Raw genomic sequence first — 25,966 nt, 5'->3', positions numbered from 1 at the left:
ATTAGCTGGCAATTATGCAACAAATATACACAAAAAATAGCTATAGTCTTTGGAGTCTGTCTGACTGCTGAGATGTCTCAACATACTAATGAAGAAAATATGAAAATTCATGTGAATTTTAAAATAGTCAGTTTGAAGCCATAAGTGAACAAAACATTTCAGTATATTATGCCGAAATACATCCTGAGGGAGAACATGTTAATACCTAATATATTTTTAAAAATGAACAATGATTTAATATTCCAAATAATCATCGCCTGTGACTAGTTTCATCTTCTTCTCAAAGGAAGATTGTATCTCTCTAGATAAATATTACCTTTATTTTTTTATCTTAATGGTTCAGAATCAATCCCTGAATAAACTTCTTACTGAAAACAGGTATAGTGGAAAAAATATGAACATTTAAAAAAGACAGACCTCTGTTAAATCTCAGTTCCATCTTCTATTATCTATTTTGACTTGGACAAATTCCTTAACTTTTCTAGGAAATTAGGAAAATAGTTCTTCCTCAAATGTAGTAAGCCTCATAGAATTTTTTTTTTTTTTTTTTTTTTTTTAGGCGAGGCAACCTTTGGTTGACCTCACAGATTGCAAGGACCTTGTCAGTTTACGATCTCTTATTTTTTGCGCCTACAGCACCTGGTCTTCCTAGGTGGTCTCCCATCTAAGTATTAATCAGGTCCAACCCTGCTTAGCTTCTGAGATCAGACAGGATGGGGCTTGCTCAGGGTAGCATGGCGGTAGACTTCATAGAAAATTTATGTAAAATATTTGGCACAGGTCTGGTACCTTGTAACCATTCGGCAAATGTTTTTTCTAATTCTTTCTTTTTACTTTGTTGGTAGAAAAATGGGAGGAAGTCTCTCATGTATGGAACCCTGATCCCCCAGGTGGGTTAGGTCCTCCAGATAGGTAGGCTCCCTGCCTTGGGTCTCCAGATGGCCCTGCAGTCCTCGAATTATAGGCAAGATGCTGCATATGGTAGCTTGAATTTAGGTACAACTGCTATTTGAAGAAAAAGAGTGCTTGGTTTTTAAGTCTAGGGGAGAACTGCAGGGTACTTGCATATGTGAGATCCAAAATGTCTGGCTGCCTGTGACAAAAGTCATGGCTACTCCTTTTAGCTTCATAAAAGACTTTCTGGCCCTCCAGCATCCTGATAGAGCAAGGTAAATACTTCAGCCTGTGCTACAGCACCAAATGGAAACTTGTGGACAGAACTGTCACCTTTGCCATGGAGCTCTCGAGTCTGTGGGGTGATGCCCAGGCGCTCCGCCTCCTGCTCACTGTATACATTGCCCCACCTGGAGCGGTGAGAACAAGGCCCTTACCTTCCCTGAGCCCAATATCTACTCCTCTCCAGCAGGTCCAGAACTAGCAGGGAGTGTCATTAAGAAGGGTTTTTAAAACCTCTCATCTGGAGAATCTTATACTGCAGTTGAGGGTTGCCCGTTTAGTTACAGGAGGAGAGTTTATTCTTTGTTTCAAATGTGGAACTTCAGCCTGTGTCTCTAACCCATTTGAAACATCACCAAAGAGATTCTATGAGTTCCTATGAATAAAAGCAAAAGCATCAAACAGCAGCCTTACCCCACATTCCCCTGCACGTGAGAGAGATCAGCCTTCAGCTCAGAAATGGCCCTTTTTCTCCTCCATGATTTTACACCAAGGAGCCTGGGCTAGATGTTTCTTGGGGCTCTTTAAGACCTGACTGTTTATGTCCCAATGATTCCATTAGTTAAAAGTTTTTGAAGAACGTGGGACTGTCATCTCATTTATTACCATCCCAATGACCCCTTTCTTCCACTTAATTCAGCGTTATAAATCAGTGGGTCACTAAGTCCATCCCTTATTCTTTTCCTCCAGTCCAAATTGGCTGGCACATTGCCAGGTAAATGAATTCAAAGGCAGGGCTTTGGGTAAGATGCCTTTGGGCATAAGAGAAGAAAATATACCCATGTCTTTCCAGGACATATGGTTGGAGGTGAGACTCCCAATCCCCCCACCTTTTGGAACTAACATAATGCCTGTCAAAGAGTAATAGAAACATAGACGTAGGTGAGTCTCCTTACATCACCAACTTTACTCTGCACACTCTGTAAACCCTGACCTATCAATATCACTTGGGAAATAATCTTAAATATTAAACCTAACTCCAATGTAAAGGAGAAGGGATATGGTTTTTAAAACTCTTGACTATCTGAATTGCTTTTACTTTTCTTTCTTTCTTTTTTTTAAAACTAATCCTGCATGCTTCTTAACTGGATGCAAAATTAAGGGTTATAGCTAGAATCAATTTCAGTCACTCAGAAAACATGCCAAATGCAGACTGAACCTAACACGGAAAGACATTTTACTTGTGTTAACCTGCTTAATAGTGCTAAGAGCTCTATTTTGTAGATACTATTGTCATTTCTGCTTAATAGATGAGGAAACCAGGACACAGAAAAATGAACAAACTTGCCCATGTTTGCACAGCGAGTGGGTGGTAGATTGAGAATTTGAACACAAAGCCTGTGGTTTTTCTAGGATGCCAACTGGTCTGCTAGAGATCTCATCTCCAGACTACAGGAGCTAGATGTAAAAGCCTCTCTTAATGAATTTCAAAGCTCCTGGGTTCTCCTTTATACAAAGGATATGTTTTTATTTGTTTGGGATGGCGAAGGAATTTCTGAAAGAGGGAAGAACATGCAGAAGTAATCAAGGCAGGAGATGTGTAAGACGTGATCAGGTCACAGCTGAGCATTTCAGGTTAGCCTGCTCAGAAACTGTGAGCAGAGGGCTGTTCCTTGTGGATGACTGGACTGTTTACAGTGAGAAGCTGGTGAGAAGCAGTAAGAGAAAGGAGAGCGGAAGAGGAAGCACCTCTGTTTGGTGGATGGTGGAAGGGTAGGATGGGTCAAGTTCTCATTTTTTCTGGCTTCTTTTAAGACTTTTTTTCTCTTTACAAGTTTACTATGATATGTCTAGATATGATTTTTTTTTCTTTTAATTTAGTTTAGATGCATTAGTGTTCTTGAATCCATGATATGATGTTTTTCAAGGCCTATAGAAAAATTTTCAAGCCATTAGTTTTTGAGATATTGCCCTTGCCCCAGTCCCTCCCTCCAACTCCAGGTAAACTTCCATCAGAATTCTACCTCTGTGCTCCCTAAGTCTTAACAAATTTTACGTTTTCTATCATTATGTCTTCCCCTGCTACATTCTGGATAATTTCTTCTCATTCGTCTATCATTAATTCTCTCTTCAGCTGCATTAATTCTGTGATCAATTCCATCTACTAGGTTTTTAATTTCAGGTAGTTTCTATTTTTAGCTTTTATTTAATTAAAAAAATCTGCAATAGTTTCTTCTTCTTTTTAGATACATTAAAACTTGTCCTTTTTATCCATTAAGTATACTAAGCCTAGTGATTTTATAATCTGTCTCTGATAATTTTACTATCTAAAGTCATGGGACCTCAGTCTCTATGGCTATTGTTTCTACTAGTTTCTACTATTGGAAACTTATTGTTTGGGGGGTTTGTTTATCTGGGACTGTGGGCTGGTTTTTGACTTTGGAAAATTATTTTCAGAAATTTCTTAAGACCTAGAATGAAGAAACAGTCCTCCATAGAGAATTTTCACTTCCTTTTGTCTGGAACCCAGAGATTGATAACGCCTTGACTTAAACAACTTTAAATGCAAGGTCCGAGGGGTTCTGGAGTCATATTTATAATGTAAAACTGGACTGAAACTTTACTAAAGGACCAGAACATAATGTCCCTCCTGCAAGTGTAGGGTTACTTCTCTGTTCAGACCCATCCTGAATCTGCTCATCCAAGGTAATAATCATCCTAGGCCTATGAGGGTAGGTGAAGGAAAATAGTTTAGTCTGGTTTGCTCTCACCTAGATTCACATGCAAGTAGTGTTTATCAGAACACCCACTTTAGCCTGGTCTTGAGTTTCTACTTCCTTGCCCCCAGAGGTATTGAAGACAAGCTCTTTTTCTTCAGTTCTGCTATTTCTTCTGGATGCACAAATGTCCTCAGTGTAAAATGAGCTGATGGCCCTTTCTTATGATTCTGAAATTGTGTTATTTCCTGGATCTTGATCTTGTAATTGCTCATTCTCTCTCAGATTTACAATGGTTTTAAGGAGAATTTAAAAATATATTTTGTCCAGTATATTTAGTTGTCCTCAGGTGAGAGATGTGGTCTGAAGACTCTATCCTATTATTACTAGAAGCAGATGATGGCAGGTCAATAAAACTAGAGAAGATTTTCTCCATCCTACTCAAAAGGCTCATTATTAGAAACAAAGACAATAAGAAGAATAACCATGGCAAGCATTTCTGCTAGCATTAGCTACATTTTATGGATGAGGCCGTAGAGGCACAGAAAACTTAAGCTAAGTTCCTTAGATCACCCAGCTAGTGAACAGTAAAGCCAGAATAGAGACCTGGGCAGACTGTCTACTGAGCCCACATTCTTAACCATGACATAACCATGATATTTTTTGATCCCATTCAGGCAGAGATATGGAAATTACTTTATTACAGAGACTGTTTTTACTAACTGTCTCTAGCTTATTTGTTTAGTCTTATCTTTAAATAGTCCCTTGACAAACTCTCTAACATTCTTCTTTCAATGCAATGGTTGCCTGAATTGGTGTCTGCCTTAATTTCTTCTACTTCCACTTATACATCATTTTGGCACATCCAAATTTTCTAATTTTCTAAATACCAGTGTAAATACTACCTCCTTTAGCCTTCCGGTGTGTGAAGCACCAGACACTTGGATAATTTCATCCATCATGTCAGTTTTATTATTTTCCAGTAAGGAAACTGAGGCTCTGATGAATTACACGTGTTGGGTATCCCCAAACTGGTATATGAGCCAGGCAGGATTTAACTCCTAATAGGTTTGCCTCCAAAGCCCATGTTCCTAACCACTATCTCATATTTATCTCCTGTCTCTGAATATAAGTGCACTTTTTATAAACTTCCTGAGGCTCTTTTCACTTTATACCTCATAGGGGCATTATTTTAGAACATGTCTTATCTCTCCAACTGTACAATAAACACCTTATATCTCATACAATAAGACTAGCCTGATGTTTATACATAGTAAATGCACAGTCTGTCTTCTGATGGCTAGATAAACTGTTGAATACGAGGAGGATGATTTTCCTGAGGATTTCAATTTGGATTTTTTTTTTTTTTTTAAAGAGTCTGCATCTGTGTACAGCCATGCCACCCTGAACAAGCCCGATCCCATCTGATCTCAGAAGCTAAGCAGGGGCAGGCCTGGTTAGTACTTGGATGGGAGACCACCTAGGAAGACCAGATGCTGTAGGTGTAAAAAAAATTTAAAAAAATAAGGGATTATAAACTGATAAGGTCCTTGCAATCTGTGAGGTCAACCAAAGGTGGCCTCGCCTAAAGGAAATAAATAAATAAATAAATAAATAAATAAATAAATAAGTAAGTAAGTAAGAGTTACATCAGTGCTTAATATAATATAGAACATCTCAGCAAAAGTTATGTTCTTTATTATCTTGATGTCAATTGATTTCTAAAAGGAACTTCAGTGTTGCTTTAATTATTAATCATGAGATAAACCCTGATAAGCAAATAATGATCTAAAAATTTCAAAGAAACTGTCATTGGTGATGGGGCACTTAAAAAGAGCCCATGAAACTTACACACACACACACACACACACACACACACACACACACACACACACACACACCCACTCACCCCCTGTTGGGATTTAATGCAAAATGGAAAAGCAATTTAAGTTCCACCTTTCAGATATCAATAAGTTGTAAATTTAAAGTCTTAAAAAATATTTAGTAACTGGCCAAATCACTTGCTTTTGTGATGGGAGAAGGCCGCAAGAAGTCACATAGCTAATAAGCAAATTGGGAAAGAACGTAGGTAAGAACATAGACCCGGAGGATTGCAAAAAGATCATTACGATCTGTTGCTACACTTGTTATATTGTATACATCATTATGTTAATCTTGCTGGTAGTTCTCATCATAAACTGGTGAAACTAATTACTCAGTAGAGAGACATAGAGCACCGGCCTCTAAACTTATTTATAAAACCTTATGAGGTATCTTTTGAAACAGGAACTTGGTCACTAATTAACACAAGAGCGATATTCCTATTAAATTGAAAATATAGCCATTTGGAGAGACATTTAGATTAACACACTGCTTTTTATCTTGGATGCAAAGGTAACCACCACCTTTAATTTTTAAATCCTCCTGTGAGATTCTGGAGGATTAAAGGGTTTGTGTGCTCTCCAGGTTGCACTGTGGTATAACAGATCCTAGGCAATGTGCCCCAGCAACTGGGCTTGCCTGCTCATTCACCGGGTGGGATGTAGTAGATTCTTCCCTATTCTGGGCCTTAATTTCCTCATCTGTAAAAAGACGATTATGACTCAATAATCTCTAAGTTTCATTCCAGCTCTACAATTTGTGACAAGATTGTTCATGGCATAGTTTCATCAACAGGCTGTTCTTTTGTTGCTCTTCTTATAATAGATTTCAGACCCCTTATGTGACCAAGCAAATGGCCTTGAGGCAGAACTGAAACTGTAGAAAGAATAACCTATATATGAAGAATGCAATATGACAAGGCTAACTGCTGAAGACTGTGATGGAGTTATGAGTGATATGCTTAGGGGTACAGATAATGGTGATGATGAAGAGGAAGATGATGACTACCATTTGCTGAATGTTTCCTACGCCCCAGGCACTGCTCTCAGCATTTTGGAGATATCGTTTTAATTAATCTCCCAGACAACCCTAAGAGGCTAGCACTATAATGACCCTCATAATACAGATGACAGAACTGAAGCCCAGACGACTTAGATAATCATCTGTAAATCACACAGCTGCAGAGTAGCAGAGCCTGGATTTGAATCGAGGGATTCCAACTTCAATTACTTCTCCCTTCACCAGGCTGATTTTTCTGCCCCTTCAAAGGTGAGTGGTGTTTGAAACGCTGTGAGTTTGTGGGTATTAAAAGGATGTTATGAAACACAACTGCCACCTGCACAGAGCCCCAAGGGAGAGAGAGGCACATCAGCAAACATAAAGCAAATCCCCCTTTGCTGTGTAGTGACACTGGAAACCTAACCGTGAAGCTCCAATGAATGGGGCTATCACACATGCACCGAGACAGAGTTCTATGGACCTCCTACTACCCCTAGACTACATGCTGTAGACATACCAGCTCAGACCCACAGCCTCGGTGCAGGTGAGGAAAGGCTCAAGGACAAAGAGAAGGACGTGTTGGAATGACGCCAGTGGGGTCATTTCAGGGAAAGCAGACCTAATTCCACTCATTCTTCTTGCTGCAAGAATAAAAGACGGTGTAGGGAGACAGGCACATCTAATAAACACATACCTTTGGGAGTAAAGTGATTCTGCCTTCAGCAAATGTTGCCCAGTAAATATCCTAGAATTTGGCCCATCAGATACATATATTTCCCCCCTGAAGATAGGGTGCAGGATGGAAGAATGGGGTGTGGAGAAAAACAAAGAATTACCTTTTCTTCCTAGTGGCTTGGAGATCCCAATGCATTGGGAAAATCTAGAAAGGCTTCTTAGTACAGACAAATATGAAGTGAGCACAGGATTTGGTCAGGTTGAGATGAGAGATGAGTATTCCAGATAGAAAAGGCAACGTGCAAAAGACAAAGGAACTGGAGGGCAAATGAGAGGAATTGAGAGTACATAAGGATAGTATTATGAGACAATACATGAAGAGAAATGGAGCAAAATCTCATGAAGAGGACAGGATGAGGAAATGACTACCTAAGATTTATCTTTACAAATTCAATTGTAAGTCTGTGAAAAAAAGAAGAGCTTGTGATTTGGAAGGCAACAATAGTCTCAGAATTTCCCTATTTCATTCTATGTGACCAGCCACTGCAGATGGTTGGCATAGAATCAACCTGATGGCTTCAGGGCCGCCCTTTCCCTCCTTGTAAATGTTATGCTCTGGTCCCCTGCAGTCTTTCTCCTTCCATGCTGCTCTTTGTCCTGGTGAGAGAACATTCCCAAGTGCTCAACTAGAGTTGGCCTCCCTCCCTCACCTTTCCTGAGCACAAACTGCTTTATTAAAAAGCTATTCTCTGAGTGCCTGCCTCCTTTCCTTAGGCCTGAATAATCAATTGTAGCCTCAGGGTGGTTCAGAAAGGACTCCCCAAAGCACCCAGCATTTATCATCTCCTTCCTCAGTCAGTGAGAGCCAAGAAAAAACCCAAAGACTTGTTATATTCTCCATTCTAACGAGCAGCGGGAACAGCCCCATGTTTCCACAGGAGGGAGCAATTAAACAGAATGAGTGGCAAGATGACATTTCAAAAGTCAGATGGAAGACTTGGAGGGTCTCCATTATCAGTCAGTACACAGCAATTCAGGGAGTGGCTGGAATTCCAGACGAAGGCAAAGTGGCCATTATGTGGGCCGGGGACAGGAACCAGGAGAGGTGTTATCTTCCCTCACTGGCCTTTCCTTACTGCAGCCTCCAGACAGCCTATATATACCAGTGTTTGCAATCTGCGGAGGAGGAGGAAGAGTCACATTTTTTGGTCCTTTCAATCCAAGATATTTACAGAGGTCAATAAATTTGTGACGTCAGAGTCAGAAGTCATAGAAGGATTCTGGGAACCAGAGGTCTCCAGGGCTAGAATTCAGAATCGACTATGTACAGAAATTCAGGGGTCTCAAACTGGCAACTTACATGCCAAATGCAGCCCAAAGGCATATATTGCCTGAATCACACAGATTTTTTTTTTTTAAATTGCATTAGGTGCCAACATTTAAATATTGGAAAATTCGCAATTTAATTTTCTAGCCTAGTTTCCCAGCTTCTTTTGGCAGCAACTGTCTGGATCTGAGTACACTCTTTCAAATCTTCTTTCTGTGGCCCTCATCACTCTCTGTTGTCCTCCAACAAGTCAAGGTCACTTGTATTTATCATGCTTGCAATGGGATTTTTTTTCTTCATAGTTGAAAAATGTTCTCTATTTTCCTGTTTGGGATACGATGTGGGAAAAATGAAAGGCTTCATTTTTTTACATCTGTGTCATTTATATGCTGTGCCTCAACCTTGCTGGTGTCAGAGTTTATGTCCTCCTCTAGTAATAGAAGGATTCTTCTAGTCTCTACATATTGACTCACTCAACAAAGTGTAGGAGTGAAAAACTTTCCAATAAATCAGTCACAGGGAAGTGATATCTTCAGGCGCCAGCCCCCGGGAAAGCACTGACAGCCACCAGGATTCAAATAACGAAACTGCCTGCTAGGCCCTCTTTGATCTAAGAGTTCCCCGGAAACATCTGTCTTTGTGTAAGACGTTTACAGCCAACATCTGCTTTCTGTAAGCTGCTTGCTTGCTTGCTTGTTCGGAAGACCACCAGGATATGGTCTTAAGCTTTATAAGCTGCCTCTTCTGGAAGCTCGGGGCTGATCTCCTCTGACCCTGCGTGGTAGAGAGTCAGTTGCCGGCCAGCTCATAAAGGCTCACAATTCATCTCAATGGGCTCCGTGGGTCTTAGAATTGACCGTGCCACAACAAAAGAACCTAGCTACTTTATAGTACTATTATTATCTCCATTTTATAGATGAAATAACTAAGATACTACAGCATTAAGTAATGGCCGAGGTCATACAGATGTTGGGAGCCAGAACTCAACCCCAGATACTCTGGCTCCAGAACATCATCAAAACCTCTCTAAAGCACTGCTCGATCACATCCACCCAGGGGGAACAGAAAGAGGAACCACCACAGTGCTCACCAAACCCAGCTCTGACATGAGAAAGTGGTATGGCTCATTCTCATGATGGGACGTTTAGGCACCCTATATTATTAAACAGTTTATGGAGAGCAAAGAGCCCTTATCACAAATAGGCATGCAATAGAAGAAAAATACACATAATAAAGTACATTTTTCCTGAGCTCTGAAGTTAGAGCTCATGTGTATCCTATTATTTATGCTCGATTTCTCAAATTTAGTATAATAAATTTTTACTGTTATTATCAGACAAAATAAGAAGGTACATTCAAGAAAATATTGTCACTGTTGCATCTCAGAAGATGAATTTCTCCATCCTGAGTATGTTAGAGACTAACCAGCAAGTAGGATAAAGGCACCTACCCATAAGCCTTTGCAAAAGTTGCTCAGATCCCAGGATTCTATTTTTGTTGTCGTTAGCAAACAGTCTGGAGGAGGACGAATGGCAGGTAAGACCTGTACCACTAATATAGAATCATGGCAATGACTACCTGAAAAATCTATTTAACTCTGAGTATGAAATTACTCCTGCCTCTTTCTCCAGCACAAATAATTCTGACCACTGAGTCTACAAATGAATAAAGACCTTTCTTTGTTTATTTGGGGCTAAGCACCTCTTTACTGATCTACTTCCTGGGAAATGACCTCTTTACCCAGAAAACAGACTTGTAGGTCCCATTCTCAAAAACTTCTCGAGCAGCCCAGAAATGACTATGCGGATGTTTCCAATCCCACACCTTTTGCTCCCCCTTCCCCCACTGCCAAGTTCGGCCCCATGATAACATACTATGTGGTCCAAGTCTGATTCCTTAGTGCCAAACCTCACATCTATTAAATCTGTTATACCTATAGATGTGTGAAGGAGAAAAAGTAGAAATGGTGATTGTGCGCTCCAAATGAGAAACACCTTCCCTACGTGTCTTTGCCTTTAATGAGAGTGATCGTGTAAAGAGGCTAGAAGTTTGTGGGTTCTAATATAGCTACGAATCTTAGACAATGCTTAATTATTTGAAGTGTTGGAACTGATATGTTCTAATGCAAATAGAATTATGTCATCTTCTGAGTGGTTATAAGAAAAAATATAAACCAGAATGATCAAATGTTAAACTTGGGCATAACTAATCCTGAATTGGGACAAATTAAAAGAAATATTCTCTAACCTTAAAGACAATTTGAAAATAAAGGAAGAAGAAATGAGTTAAAAGGAGTCTGGATATATTTAGATCGGTAAAAATATATAGTAAAAAATAAAGCAAAAAAAGAAAAAAAAATAAAAACACAAAACAGAAGGAAGAATGCCACACCTTCCACCTTTGAAGACCAGTAACATTTGACCTGAGACTTCCTCCATGAAGCCTTACCAGACCACACATTTAGATTTTGTCTGTCTCCTGTATGCTCACAGAGCTTTTATAACTTTGCTATAGTAACTCTATTATGTGCACTTGTCTATCCCTATCATTAGCTTACAAGCTCTATGATTCTACTATAAAATGTATATCTCCAAAAGTGACATATGCCACAAACTGAGAGATTAAAGAAAGATTGAAGAGCTGAGCTTGGGCTTTTGAGGACTGCAGGGCTGAAGGGAACGCAACGTTATCTATCCAGTCCAGATGTCCAAGCAGCTTTGAAATGCTCGCTTGGCTCAGAAATGTAGGAGGGGGAACATGCACAGGAAGAGGGTTGCTCTGGAGGATGCTGGTCTTCTAACTGCGCATCATCTGACAGCTGTCTTGCTCTGCCAGCAGGATGCTTGTTTGCAGTCGGATGTTGACTACTATCCCAACCTTGCCATGCATTACTTCCCCCTCATGTATCAGGCTCCAGGAACCTGGCCTTCATTCTGCTTCTCTAATCCTCCAAGGTTTTTACCTCGGCACACTTCTATTTGCAGTTCCATTTACCTGGAAAGCATATTCCCAGATCTCTGCACATTAGGCACCATTTCCTATCTGTGTTTCAACTCCACTGTCACTTTCAAGAGAACACAGCTTATTACCCTACAGAGTTAGTCTTCTGTCTATAACATTTATCATGACCAGGAACCACCTGGTTCATTCGTATGCTTGTTTAATTTGTTTCCCCCACTGAATGTAAGTATCAAGAGAGCCTGCTTATTCTGTTCCTGGCCAGTGTCTGTGCTACTGCCTAGAACACAGAAGGCATTCAATAAATATCTGTGTAACAATGAGTGGAAATGGGGGAAATGCTTACTGAGCATCTACCATGTGGCTGGCACTATACTGAATGCTTTCAAATACATTGTTTCATTTGATTCTCACAAGTTTTGAAAGAGGTGTGACTAATCTTCAGTTTGCAAGTGAGGAAAAAACCTCAGAGAGGTGCAGTGACTTGTCCATGAGTATACAGCAAGTGCTCAAAATATATTTATAGAAGGAAGGTAGGCAGACAAGCTTGCCAGCAGGCATCTAGGGTGTGGCAGATCCACCAAGCTGATATAGATTCTAAGTTTGTGTGTGTTTCATTTCATCATAGTTTTAATGTCCATCAACTTCTTTTATGACAAAGACAACAGTATCTATTGTGACTCCCAACTCTGACCTTTTGAAAGTATCTTGCTGATAGTTGGAATCAATACTTTTGTGCGTCAAGCTATAATTTTTGCCACCGATCTGACATGTTATTCCCATGGAATGCTGCCTCCTTTGCTTCAAGCCAAAGACTGTCATCTTTTATTTGGGAGAACAGAATTCAGTGTGAAGATGGTTACCATTAATTCCCTACTGCAGTCAGGAATCTACTGTGTAGATGTGGAGAGGACTCATGCCTTCGATTCGAATTTTTTAAAAAATGCAAAAGCAGCTCCCGCCCTTTTGGTGGTCTGACATTTCCAAAGTCTTCTTTACATGACTGTGTCAGTTGCTGTCCTACGGTCATGTTCTGGGTGGAACATTAAATTGTTTCACATGGCCTACATGATCTGGCACCTGCCTTTCATGTCTCAGCAATTCATTTACACTTTCTTTTCAGTTAGTGCTTCATAACCTCCAACATCTTCCTGCTTTGGCTTTCTGTCAAAATACACTTCAACTACTTCTTCACTGTATAACTCCACTTTACTGTTAAGGTGTTATTTCCCTAAATATGGCTTTTTCTGGAACGCTTTCCCCGATCATCCATAGTCTCTTGGCTGACTTTGATATCTCTATATGTCTGATTACAGTGTACCTTGTAATATCGCTAAAGTAATTACATGGCATGCTGGTGAATACTTGTTGGATTTTTCTCTCTATTAGATTATTAGCAATTTGAGACACACCATCTGTCCTATGATAGAAGTAGTAGCACAAAGAGCTGATATTTATGTAGTGCTTCCAAAGTCCTCGGCATCGTATCAGACACTTTACATATATTATCTCATTTAATTCAGGAAACGATAGTATGAGTGTATACTGAGCATATTATCTGCTCAATTGAGTATATTATTTTGGAGGTATCATACAGACACTTAACTTTGAATTCTCACAAAACTATGCAATGTGAATCATTATTTCCATTCCAGTGATGACAAACTAAAGCCTAAAGATGTCAAATCATTCATCCAAGGCACAGAACTATCAAACAGCAGAGCCACAATTCAACCCAAATTCAATGCTCATTCTATATTAGGCTATGTATCCACGGAAACACCTGTCTTTCACTTGTCAGTGTCTGTAGAATAGATGAGTTTCTGTTTATTGAGGGTTGTATTTGAGGCCATCCATAAGCCAGTGTTATCACCGACTCAATCTCATCTACTAGAAGACTCTCTAATCAAGCCAAACTAACCTTTTTATACTCTCCAGACTCATTCTGTTCACTACTGATTCTTATTTGGCTCATCTAACTTGAAAGGTTAGCACACTCTTTCCTTGCCTCTACAACTATCCCTCATAATCCCAGGTTTATCATTTAGAAACTCAAATTTGAATAGTCATCTTTTTCTAACCTCAATATCATGATATGTATGGTGAATATTGGTACATCTTTAACATACAATCAAGCAATAGATTATATAGGAAGACATTAATTGCCTGGCATTCAGCTCTAGAGTCCAACTCCCTTAGTTCAAGAACCAGGCTTATCTTTCATTGGCTGTATGACTTTAGGCCAGTACTTAAGCCTCAGTTTCCTTAACTGTAAAATGAGGATAGCAAAAGTACATAATCTCATAGAATAGCTGTGAGAATTAAACCAGAGAATTCACTTTTGTCACCAACATGGCTTCTGCTTCTCCTTAATGGTTCAGTCTATATTACCTCATATTACATAATAAGACGAGAGATTGTCAATACTGAAAAAGGGACTAAGTCCTTGAGTTTACAAACGGAAAAAAAAAAAAAAAACAGTCCAACAAAGAGAAAACTACTGATTTGAAGTCATGCTATTCAACTAAGTATCACATCCAAGTCTTTATGACTTCCGATCTCAAGCAATTGTTTATATAGCTTTTCATATCTGACAAGTATGTGTAACTTCAAGATATGAACACTTAAGTTTATTTTTTATTTTTCATTGTTCCTAACCAAGTGATTATTATAAGTTTTCCAAGCAATGGGTTACAGAGTTTCTAGAAGGGCATTATTTAGCTACATTTTAACATTCAGTGGTATTTTTCTCCACCACAGAGTTGGCTTCCTTTGAGATTGAAAATAGAGCTAATAAGTAGCAGCAGTATATTCAGAAAGAAAGAGAAGAAAGAAGTAGGAAATGAGGAAACATTATGAACAATCCCAGAAATAGAATTGCCAGACTTGCAAATTCCAAGCATCTGGGGAAGGAATCAGACTTCTTACAGGAAATGGCTATTTAACGAGAGACAAGGGACTTTGTTTCCCCAATCCAGGGTTTGCTAAGCCTTATATTTCTACATTTCAAAGAAAATGCAAATCAAAGAGAGAAGAAAATTAATTTTCTTTGTCAAAGCATCTCTTCTCTAACACAAGACAAGCTTTCCCCAGACTTCCTGTGCATGGCTTCCTCTTTAAGGCCTGAAGACACAGGGTTTGATGAATCCCTCAGTATCACATGGTACACGTTTACAATACTTTTTTTATGGGATGACCATCAGCAAAGTTATGAAGGAAACAAAGTTTATCATCCTATATCTATGCATCACTTCCCCTTTCGTCGCAGGCATTCATTCATCATCCCCACCAAGGCTCTCAAGCCACATCCAGCCCATGGCTGGCCAAAGCCTTCACCAGAGAACAATATCCCACTCCAGTCAGTGTCCAAGAACCCGGCATTCACTACCTTCCCTCAAAATTCAATTCTCTTAATGTGGGAACTGTAACTCTTGTTGTAAGCTTCTTAACAGCAGGGCCTTAGCTTATAAATATCTCTCTCCTAAGTAGCAAAAAAAGTATACAGAGTAGAAAGTCAGTACATATTTGGTAGATGTGTAGATAGATGGAAAAATGAAGAATTCACTAAATGCGAGAAAGGAAGAATCTACAGAAAATAACTTGTGTCATAGCCAATGTAGTAGCTCTTCCATTTATTTCATTTTAGAAGAATTTTTTTTTCCTCAAATACAGTATTTCTAGAAAAGATATGTGGGGTAAGTGTCTTTCTTTGTATCCTCTAGCAATGCTCTGTAGACATATTTGGGAGAACTCGATGTGTGACGCATAAGTATCTGACTGGCTCCTTTTAATATGGGACTTGGGAGTGAGTTTTGGGACCTGCTATCTCCCTGCTACTCTCAATGAATACATTAAAATAATAATAATAATAATAATAATAATAATAAATTTATCTAAATATTAGGGGTAGAGGAAAGCAGCTTAAATAACTTGATAAATTAGAAAACTTGAGTTCAAAATACCTGATACAGAACGGGCTTTGTCCAGAGTCAACTGATTAAGCTCATTCTAGGAGAAATTAGAACTGAAAACTTTATGGGGGAAAAAAATTAAGACATATCAGTCTTTAAAAGACTGTGATGGGAGGCTGAAGACTGATATTAGGGAGCTTTACACCATGTCAAGACCTGAATTTGAATTCTGATTCACAGAATAATTTCATTCAAGGGTCCAGGGCCATTCATTTCATCACTCTAAATTTATCTCATCTACAAAATGAGGAAGTCAACTGTAAAATGCTGGAAGTGTTCATTTTAATGGGAAGCAGGCCACATTTCTGCTAAAGAGATGTTACTACTGGGGAAGATAATCAGAATACAGTATGAACAACCATTCTCTTTCCTCTGCCCCTACAGGGGGAAGGACCAGGGAGCCAATAAAGCTTCCTTCTCAGAGCTCAGGCCAAGCTCTGTTTCATCAGTTCTCAGCTGCCTTTGAGATTGTACTAGACCCAAAGTTTTGAGGAGACCAGTGATTTACCCTCTTTCTGAAGCCAGCCAATAGATCATACAGCGACTGTGGCTTTGTGGTGACAATTATTCAAAGTCAGAACTATTTCAATTTGTCTCTTCCTTTTCGATTTAAGCTTCTTTCCAAAGGGGCTATCACCTGTTCTGGATGAGGGTGTTCCCTATTGTCAAGGCTCCCTCAGATGAAAGACAAGGTAAACATCAGCTAGCATGACAAATATTTGGTCTTTATTGCTTTGCTCTTTATTGCTGCAAAAGAATGATGAAATTCTGACCTGGAGTCCATCCAATAGGACCCTCTTCACTGGCCTCATATGGTCTCAATATTTACATTGTAAAAATCTCTAGAGTGGCTCTGTCCAATAGAAAGATGTGAGCCACAAATGTGAATCACATATGTTATTTTAAATTTTCTAGTAGTCAAATTAAAAAAATAAAAAGAGATGGGTGAAATCAATTAGCATATTATTTCACCCAGCATATTCACAATATTATCATTTCAAAATGCAATCAATATAAAAATTATTTGTGAGGTATTTTTTTCTGAGTCTATAGTATCAATGTGAATTTCATACTTATAGAATATCTCAATTCAGACTAGCTATTATTCAATGCTCAGTAGATACATGCGACTAGCAGCTGCCTTATTAGATAGTGCAGCTCCAAACCTTGGCTGCATTTATCCATTCAATATATATTTTACTAGTAGAGTTTACATAGGCTTTTCTCAGCAGGAATAAGACATTAACACAGAGTAGGTCATTAATAAATGTTTGCTGTTTTGGAGATTTAAAATATCATGTTAATTACTTTATTTATTTTTAAAAAGTTGCGATTTCTTAAATTATTTCGAAGGGTACAAAATGATATAAGACTAAAAGAACACTGTCCTACAAAGGAATGAAGATAAGAGTCCATGACAGAATGACTGTTATAAATGGAAATAATAACGTGTTAAGTATTTACATTCTAATAGGGAAGATGGGAGAAATATTTTCAAAGATCTTTAAATGTCAACACAAATCAGTAAATACCTAAATCTCCAAATAAAATAAACAACCAATATATTTTATAGAAATTGAAGGGATAAAATTCTACCTCTCAGATAGTTGTATACTGTAAAGATTGCTACAGTATGTAGTTGGAAGGAAGGGGAATGAAGTCGACACTCCTGTGTTCTACTGAAAGTAAAAATGACAACGCTTATGAGAAAAATTTGTCAAAGGCCTTAAAAATTGTATCTTTTAACATAATCATTTTAATTCTGTATCTTGAGGAAATTACTGGGTAAGGACATAAAAATATAGGGTTTAGGGGGAGGGTGAAGTGGGTAAAGGGGATAAAATATATGGTAGCTGAAGGAGATTGGACTTTGGGTGGTAAACACACAATAGAATATACAGATGTCAAATGATAATGTACACCTGAAAATTATATAATTGTATTAATCAATGTTACCCCAATAAACTTAGTTAAAAATTAAAAAAAAAAAATTTTTAAATGAACATACAGGATGCCTACTGACATGAGACTATTGAAAATTAAATGAGAAAATTCAGGTTTGGGAACAATATATAGAAGACACTATTTAAAACATACATATAGCAGTGGGAATACTTAAATTCTTCTTTGTACTTTTTGGAAACAACATTATTTTAATGAGCATACAATTTTTTAATCAGAATGAACACTAAATCTCTACATTTTGAAAAAGAACTATACCCTGGAAATTTTCAGAATAACACAATGGAAAAATAAATGGAAAAAAAGGTTATGGCCTGTAATGGTTAAGAAAAGTTTCTTCAAAGAGCACGGACAAAAGAAGAGAATATAAGGAGAATATTCTTCATCAAAAGTACATTTCCCTATGACTCATTTATCTTGAAAGTGATTTAGTTGCAAGCCTTTGATCTTCTTTAACTTCAAATGTAGGAGAAAAAAATCCACATCAAAATAGGGCTGCAAAATGATTTCCTATTTGACAAGCTTAAAGATTACAACCTTTACCTGGACTGCAGTCAAGTTTACCTGGGGGCAGAATAGAAGTGTTGAACTGGGAAATAAAATTACAGCAAAACAATTAAAACATAAAATCAGCTCAGAGAAAGATCAGCTGCTGATGTGTCACATACAGGGCAAAACACAGGCAGGGTCTTTCGCAGGGAAAACACAACACAAGTTGTCTCAGGGCTAAGACCTGATTTCCTCTGCAGCATGCCCTCCACCCCACCTACCTGCTTCTTTCCCTTCTCACTTCCAGGAGCCAGGGTCAAGTCCATATGATCTGCTCGCACCCAGAGTACCCTGTTGGCCTCTCTCTCTCTGTCCATCCTAGGTGCTGTCCTGCCCTGACTCCAAACTGTCAAGTGTTCCTCAATGCTTTTTGGACAATCCAGAGGACACAACCTCTGTACACGTGCAGCCAGATTACACCCTTAAATATGTGGTTTTATTGTTGATTTGCTTCATCTAATGGTTATAAAATGATTAGCTATCCATCCTTAAAATGTAAAATATTTCTCATAAAGTCCCAGATTTTCCATTCCTAATGAAAAATTACATGAGCTCACATTATGGGACAGAAATAGTCCTTAAAATGGATGGCAGCTGCCCCTTATCAGTGGAGCAGGATCGTTGATGACTTGACTTTTTTCTTGCTTCTCTCTCTTCCTCTCTTCCCCTCTCTGCTCCCTACACCTCAGCTTGCTTTACTCGTTTATATTACCTATTTTGTCACTGCAGAGACAGAATCTACATGCTTTTCATGGTGTAACTTGAGGTCCTTCCCAACATAACCTAACCTATCTTCCCAAAATTCCCATTTGGCTTCTTCATTTACTGATCTATACTCTATGCATCCTCAACATGCTTTTCTCTTTTCTATACCCCATATTTTGCCTTCATGTTTTGAAGGCAACCCTTAAGTTTTATGTATAAAGTTTCCAGTTGGTCTTCTGAGTTTTCCCAACCATCTGAAAAAGTCAACTCTTCCTATTCTAGATTTGGTCAGAAATTAGCACCTGTATCTTTCATTTGGTAACTATGAATTACTGCGTATGTGTCCTGATACTCAGTAAGTGCTTTGCCCAATAACTCTGTGCTCCCCAGAAAGCAGAGTATAAATGCTCAACAAATTTCTGTTGATTGATCTATATACAAAATGGGCAAATCTGTGTCTGCTTTTCTCATATGGGCTAGTTTCAGCTCATATCATCCACAAAGCAGAGAGCAGTCGAATTAGAAAATACGATCTTAGTGATGGATGGATTGATTGGACAGCTGCCATAAAGTCACTCAAGTGACAGCTAGTGAACAACTTCTTGGTAATACAGAAAGGGTTACTTTGGTAATTGCCCAGGTCTTTTTCAAATAAATGAGTGCCATGATTGCAAAAAAGCATCGCTTATCACACTTTTCCATTAAACCTACAAAAAAGAGTTTAGTTCCAGGGTCAATTTGTAATCTCGAGTTTTCTCTAGCTCCCTTGCTAGCTGAAAAGCAGTTCTCATGATTTGCCCTTTCAATGGAGACAGGCTCTTTTTCTGATAAAAAGACACTTCAGTTTTATCTTGTACACATCAGCTGTAAGTAAAGTCTTTAGTATTTCTGATATGTATCTCAGTGATACTGCATTATCTTCTGGCTTTCACTAGACTTCTACTCTGCTCATTTACCCCATAACTAAGATTTAAAAATCTCTTATCTTGACCATTCATTGATTGGTTCTCCATAGTCTCTGAGTCCAGGGGAAAAACAAACAAACAAACAAACAAATAAACAAAACCCTAGGTTAAAAAGTAGGAGCAGAGAGAGGTCAAGTGACCATCCTTGGTCATGGTTAGCAAGAGGCAGCTCTCCTTAGTAAGAAGCACTTTCACCCCTCTACATCACCAAAAGAACTGTCTTCACTTCAGACTCTGGAGCTTATTAAACCACTCATACCAGCTTTAACCCGAAATATGAAATATTTGCATAAAATTCAGGAAGGCCTTACATCAGGGGTCAGCAAATTAGAGCAAATGAGTCAAATTTGGCCCACCACCTGTTTTTATAATTTAAGTTGTGTTGGTACACAGCCATGCCCATTTGTTTAGACATTGTCTGTAGCTGCTTTACATGGGAAATTATTTGAATAGTTGCAACAGGGACCATATGGCTGCATAGCCTAAAAATATTTACTATATGGCTTTCTACAGAAAAGTTTTGTAGATGCCTACCTTCTTAGTTAAATGAATGAATTATAAATAATACCAAAGGAAGATAATCCCTCTTACGGGTCATCAAGCCCAACCTGATAGACAGTTAAATAGATGAATAAATGAATGACTACATGAATTCCTCTGAGCATTAACTTGGAACGCCCAGATCTGGAGCCGCTGAGACTGGTCTCATGAAGGTCATGAGAAATGGAAATTGACTCTACTTAGATTTTGTTTTTTGGGGGGGAGGGTGGTTCTCCTAGTTTCTAGACTAATCTTATTTGCTACTTTTATGATTAAATGTGGAGCTTTTGGCATCCTGACTATTTTATCTATTCACCTTTGGCTCTCTATGAACTTAATAGGAAAGTGTGACTCCGACATGGCTGAGAGCTTGGTGAGTCCCATGGATTCTGGCCTGTGCAGAGATGTGGCCGCACACTGCTCACTGGAGGCTATTTCCTTGCCCTGGGGAGAACCTGGAGGTTTTGCTCCTCTCATTCTGAATTGACTGTGAGGGAGCAGACACAATGGAAAAATAAATGGAAAAAAAGGTTATGGCCTGTAATGGTTAAGAAAAGTTTCTTCAAAGAGCACGGACAAAAGAAGAGAATATAAGGAGAATATTCTTCATCAAAAGTACATTTCCCTATGACTCATTTATCTTGAAAGTGATTTAGTTGCAAGCCTTTGATCTTCTTTAACTTCAAATGTAGGAGAAAAAAATCCACATCAAAATAGGGCTGCAAAATGATTTCCTATTTGACAAGCTTAAAGATTACAACCTTTACCTGGACTGCAGTCAAGTTTACCTGGGGGCAGAATAGAAGTGTTGAACTGGGAAATAAAATTACAGCAAAACAATTAAAACATAAAATCAGCTCAGAGAAAGATCAGCTGCTGATGTGTCACATACAGGGCAAAACACAGGCAGGGTCTTTCGCAGGGAAAACACAACACAAGTTGTCTCAGGGCTAAGACCTGATTTCCTCTGCAGCATGCCCTCCACCCCACCTACCTGCTTCTTTACCTTCTCACTTCCAGGGTCAAGTCCATATGATCTGCTCGCACCCAGAGTACCCTGTTGGCCTCTCTCTCTCTGCCCATCCTAGGTGCTGTCCTGCCCTGACTCCAAACTGTCAAGTGTTCCTCAATGCTTTTTGGACAATCCAGAGGACACAACCTCTGTACACGTGCAGCCAGATTACACCCTTAAATATGTGGTTTTATTGTTGATTTGCTTCATCTAATGGTTATAAAATGATTAGCTATCCATCCTTAAAATGTAAAATATTTCTCATAAAGTCCCAGATTTTCCATTCCTAATGAAAAATTACATGAGCTCACATTATGGGACAGAAATAGTCCTTAAAATGGATGACAGCTGCCCCTTATCAGTGGAGCAGGATCGTTGATGACTTGACTTTTTTCTTGCTTCTCTCTCTTCCTCTCTTCCCCTCTCTGCTCCCTACACCTCAGCTTGCTTTACTCGTTTATATTACCTATTTTGTCACTGCAGAGACAGAATCTACATGCTTTTCATGGTGTAACTTGAGGTCCTTCCCAACATAACCTAACCTATCTTCCCAAAATTCCCATTTGGCTTCTTCATTTACTGATCTATACTCTATGCATCCTCAACATGCTTTTCTCTTTTCTATACCCCATATTTTGCCTTCATGTTTTGAAGGCAACCCTTAAGTTTTATGTATAAAGTTTCCAGTTGGTCTTCTGAGTTTTCCCAACCATCTGAAAAAGTCAACTCTTCCTATTCTAGATTTGGTCAGAAATTAGCACCTGTATCTTTCATTTGGTAACTATGAATTACTGCGTATGTGTCCTGATACTCAGTAAGTGCTTTGCCCAATAACTCTGTGCTCCCCAGAAAGCAGAGTATAAATGCTCAACAAATTTCTGTTGATTGATCTATATACAAAATGGGCAAATCTGTGTCTGCTTTTCTCATATGGGCTAGTTTCAGCTCATATCATCCACAAAGCAGAGAGCAGTCGAATTAGAAAATACGATCTTAGTGATGGATGGATTGATTGGACAGCTGCCATAAAGTCACTCAAGTGACAGCTAGTGAACAACTTCTTGGTAATACAGAAAGGGTTACTTTGGTAATTGCCCAGGTCTTTTTCAAATAAATGAGTGCCATGATTGCAAAAAAGCATCGCTTATCACACTTTTCCATTAAACCTACAAAAAAGAGTTTAGTTCCAGGGTCAATTTGTAATCTCGAGTTTTCTCTAGCTCCCTTGCTAGCTGAAAAGCAGTTCTCATGATTTGCCCTTTCAATGGAGACAGGCTCTTTTTCTGATAAAAAGACACTTCAGTTTTATCTTGTACACATCAGCTGTAAGTAAAGTCTTTAGTATTTCTGATATGTATCTCAGTGATACTGCATTATCTTCTGGCTTTCACTAGACTTCTACTCTGCTCATTTACCCCATAACTAAGATTTAAAAATCTCTTATCTTGACCATTCATTGATTGGTTCTCCATAGTCTCTGAGTCCAGGGGAAAAACAAACAAACAAACAAACAAATAAACAAAACCCTAGGTTAAAAAGTAGGAGCAGAGAGAGGTCAAGTGACCATCCTTGGTCATGGTTAGCAAGAGGCAGCTCTCCTTAGTAAGAAGCACTTTCACCCCTCTACATCACCAAAAGAACTGTCTTCACTTCAGACTCTGGAGCTTATTAAACCACTCATACCAGCTTTAACCCGAAATATGAAATATTTGCATAAAATTCAGGAAGGCCTTACATCAGGGGTCAGCAAATTAGAGCAAATGAGTCAAATCTGGCCCACCACCTGTTTTTATAATTTAAGTTGTGTTGGTACACAGCCATGCCCATTTGTTTAGACATTGTCTGTAGCTGCTTTACATGGGAAATTATTTGAATAGTTGCAACAGGGACCATATGGCTGCATAGCCTAAAAATATTTACTATATGGCTTTCTACAGAAAAGTTTTGTAGATGCCTACCTTCTTAGTTAAATGACTGAATTATAAATAATACCAAAGGAAGATAATCCCTCTTACGGGTCATCAAGCCCAACCTGATAGACAGTTAAATAGATGAATAAATGAATGACTACATGAATTCCTCTGAGCATTAACTTGGAACGCCCAGATCTGGAGCCGCTGAGACTGGTCTCATGAAGGTCATGAGAAATGGAAATTGACTCTACTTAGATTTTGTTTTTTGGGGGGGAGGGTGGTTCTCCTAGTTTCTAGACTAATCTTATTTGCTACTTTTATGATTAAATGTGGAGCTTTTGGCATCCTGACTATTTTACCTATTCACCTTTGGCTCTCTATGAACTTAATAGGAAAGTGTGACTCCGACATGGCTGAGAGCTTGGTGAGTCCCATGGATTCTGGCCTGTGCAGAGATGTGGCCGCACACTGCTCACTGGAGGCTATTTCCTTGCCCTGGGGAGAACCTGGAGGTTTTGCTCCTCTCATTCTGAATTGACTGTGAGGGAGCAGTGAGAAAAGGCTGACAGCTCTGACCTTTAGTTAATTGAGTGACAGATTCTGCAGCCTCTAGAAGCAGCAGGAAAAGGAAATGGAAGAGATGTATCACACCAATACATATTTTCTGATCTAACCATCAAGTAAATTATACGCATCATATGAAATGTTTTTATTTCGGGGGGTAGATTGAAAAAAGATAGATGTAATCTCCAATGAAAGCTATTTTAAAAATTTACATTTATATGAGGCATAGTAGTAAGTCAGGGCTTTCATAACTGACAGGCAGCCATAAAGTCTACTTTGGAAATCTTACCATACTTTTGTATAAATTTAAATTAGTATAGTATCTCATGCCAAGCAGGTATTTTATATGAGCAATTACAATGACAATTTTGAAGACTCCAAAAAGATACTATCAGCCCAAGCTACCATCAATGGTACTGGATGTCAGTTTTAGCTAGCATTAATTTTATTTTGCATGGGGGAAGGGGACCTGAACACAATTGTTTATAGAAGATATATCACCACAAATGATATTCTCTAACACTCCTAATGCCACTCATCGATGTACACTTTTTAAATAATTTCTCTCGTATGGGGCTTTGCTTTTCCATGTTTTTGTATAACAAACATGTGTTGAGATCCTATTACGTGCAGAGCACTGTGTTATGACTGGGAAGTAAGGGAGAAAGAATGCAAGTCCCAAAACAGAAGAGAGACTTTCAGGGAAGAGCTTCAACTTTGGTTTCATTTCTTAGTATTTGGAATGGTTGGAAGCAGGGAGGGGTGCACGAGGTCAGTGGTCTAGACAAAATTTCTCCCAAATGATCCTTTTTGCTTTGCAATTACTTGTGACAACCATTTGTAAATGAGATTCTTCAGACTCACATCCAGGCCAGAGGAAAACAGAATCTCTGATTACCCAGCTTGGGAATCTGCATTATAACGTGCCATAGGGGATCCTTGAGTACTTTCAAAGTTTGAGCACCGATCAATCACACCACTATTCTCTGACTCCTAAGTCAGAAACCACAGGTCATCAACCTTCAGGTGTTCTCCACATCCCCTACATCAGTGGACATCACCACGATATTTCAGAGTCAGCTGATGGGGGAGGGGAGTGCCTAAAATGCTTATTCTTGAGCTCTGCTTCCAAGAGTCTGATTCTGGGTCAGGGGTGGGGAGCTTCTAATCTAAGTAGCTTCCCAGTCAAGTCACACCTTGAGAAATACTGCCATAAATCCAGCTTGTCAGTAAGTCCCACTGCTACTACTTTTTTTTAACATCACTCATTCTTCTTTAATCTTCTTTTCCTCCAAACAGTTATAGCCTTAGGCTACTTTCCCCTCCCACCAGAATTTCTGAAAGAGCCTGCTAATTAGTCTCCTGGTCTTCAGTCTTACCTGCCTCAAACCGGTTACTTAAACAGTTATGAAAATGAGGTGTCTCAACTACATACAACTAAGCATGCCTCTTCCTTGTTTATAGTTCTCTGATTTCCCATGCTTTCAGGATGAAGCTTGTATGTCTATGCCTGGTGTACAGGCCCTGCGGGATCCGGCCCTCCTTATGCTTTCTCCTTCCATCCCATTCAGCAATTGCCTTTCTCCCTTCGCTCTCTGCTCCAGGCATAGTGAACTACATAGTCTCGGGAATCTCTCTCACAGCTGTGTTTCTGTCCTTTCATTATACCACAGTGTGTAATTAATTACACTTTTAAGGGATGACTTAATGAAGACCAGTCTCCACACCACACTGTAAACCTCATGAGGGAAGGCTCACATCTATCCGAACCTAGTGTCTAACACACTGATTTTATGTAAGTACTCTTAAAATTTTTGTTACACAAATGAATAAAATATAAGGCAATGTAAAAGCTCCATGTCTAAAAATATGTTAATTCTATTGAGATTACTTCCTCTCTCTTTATCTTTTTGCCTCTTCCCATCAAATCCTTCAAGTCCTAGTTTAAGAGTTCTCAGTATATTTTTTCCTTGCTCACTTTTTTTTTTTTTTTAAAGAAACATCCCAGTCATAGCATGTCCCTTGATATGAATAAAGCAAAACATACTGGTCCTACCTATTGTGCTCTTTGGATATTTCTCTTATGGCACTTATCACATTTCATTGCAATTG

General features: G+C 38.8%; 2 pseudogenes; one reads left to right on the top strand and one right to left on the bottom strand.

The window, feature by feature from the left end:
• Positions 1–627: 627 nt before the first annotated feature.
• Positions 628–746, bottom strand: LOC111737721 (annotated as a pseudogene).
• A 4,473-nt stretch (positions 747–5,219) lies between these two features.
• Positions 5,220–5,338, top strand: LOC111737752 (annotated as a pseudogene).
• The last annotated feature ends 20,628 nt before the right edge of the window (positions 5,339–25,966 follow it).

Source organism: Pteropus vampyrus, unplaced genomic scaffold (assembly GCF_000151845.1).
Source record: "Pteropus vampyrus isolate Shadow unplaced genomic scaffold, Pvam_2.0 Scaffold30, whole genome shotgun sequence".
In the NCBI taxonomy this organism is placed as follows: domain Eukaryota; kingdom Metazoa; phylum Chordata; class Mammalia; order Chiroptera; family Pteropodidae; genus Pteropus; species Pteropus vampyrus.
Note: the sequence above shows the minus strand (reverse complement) of the source record. Positions and strands in the feature narration are given on the sequence as shown.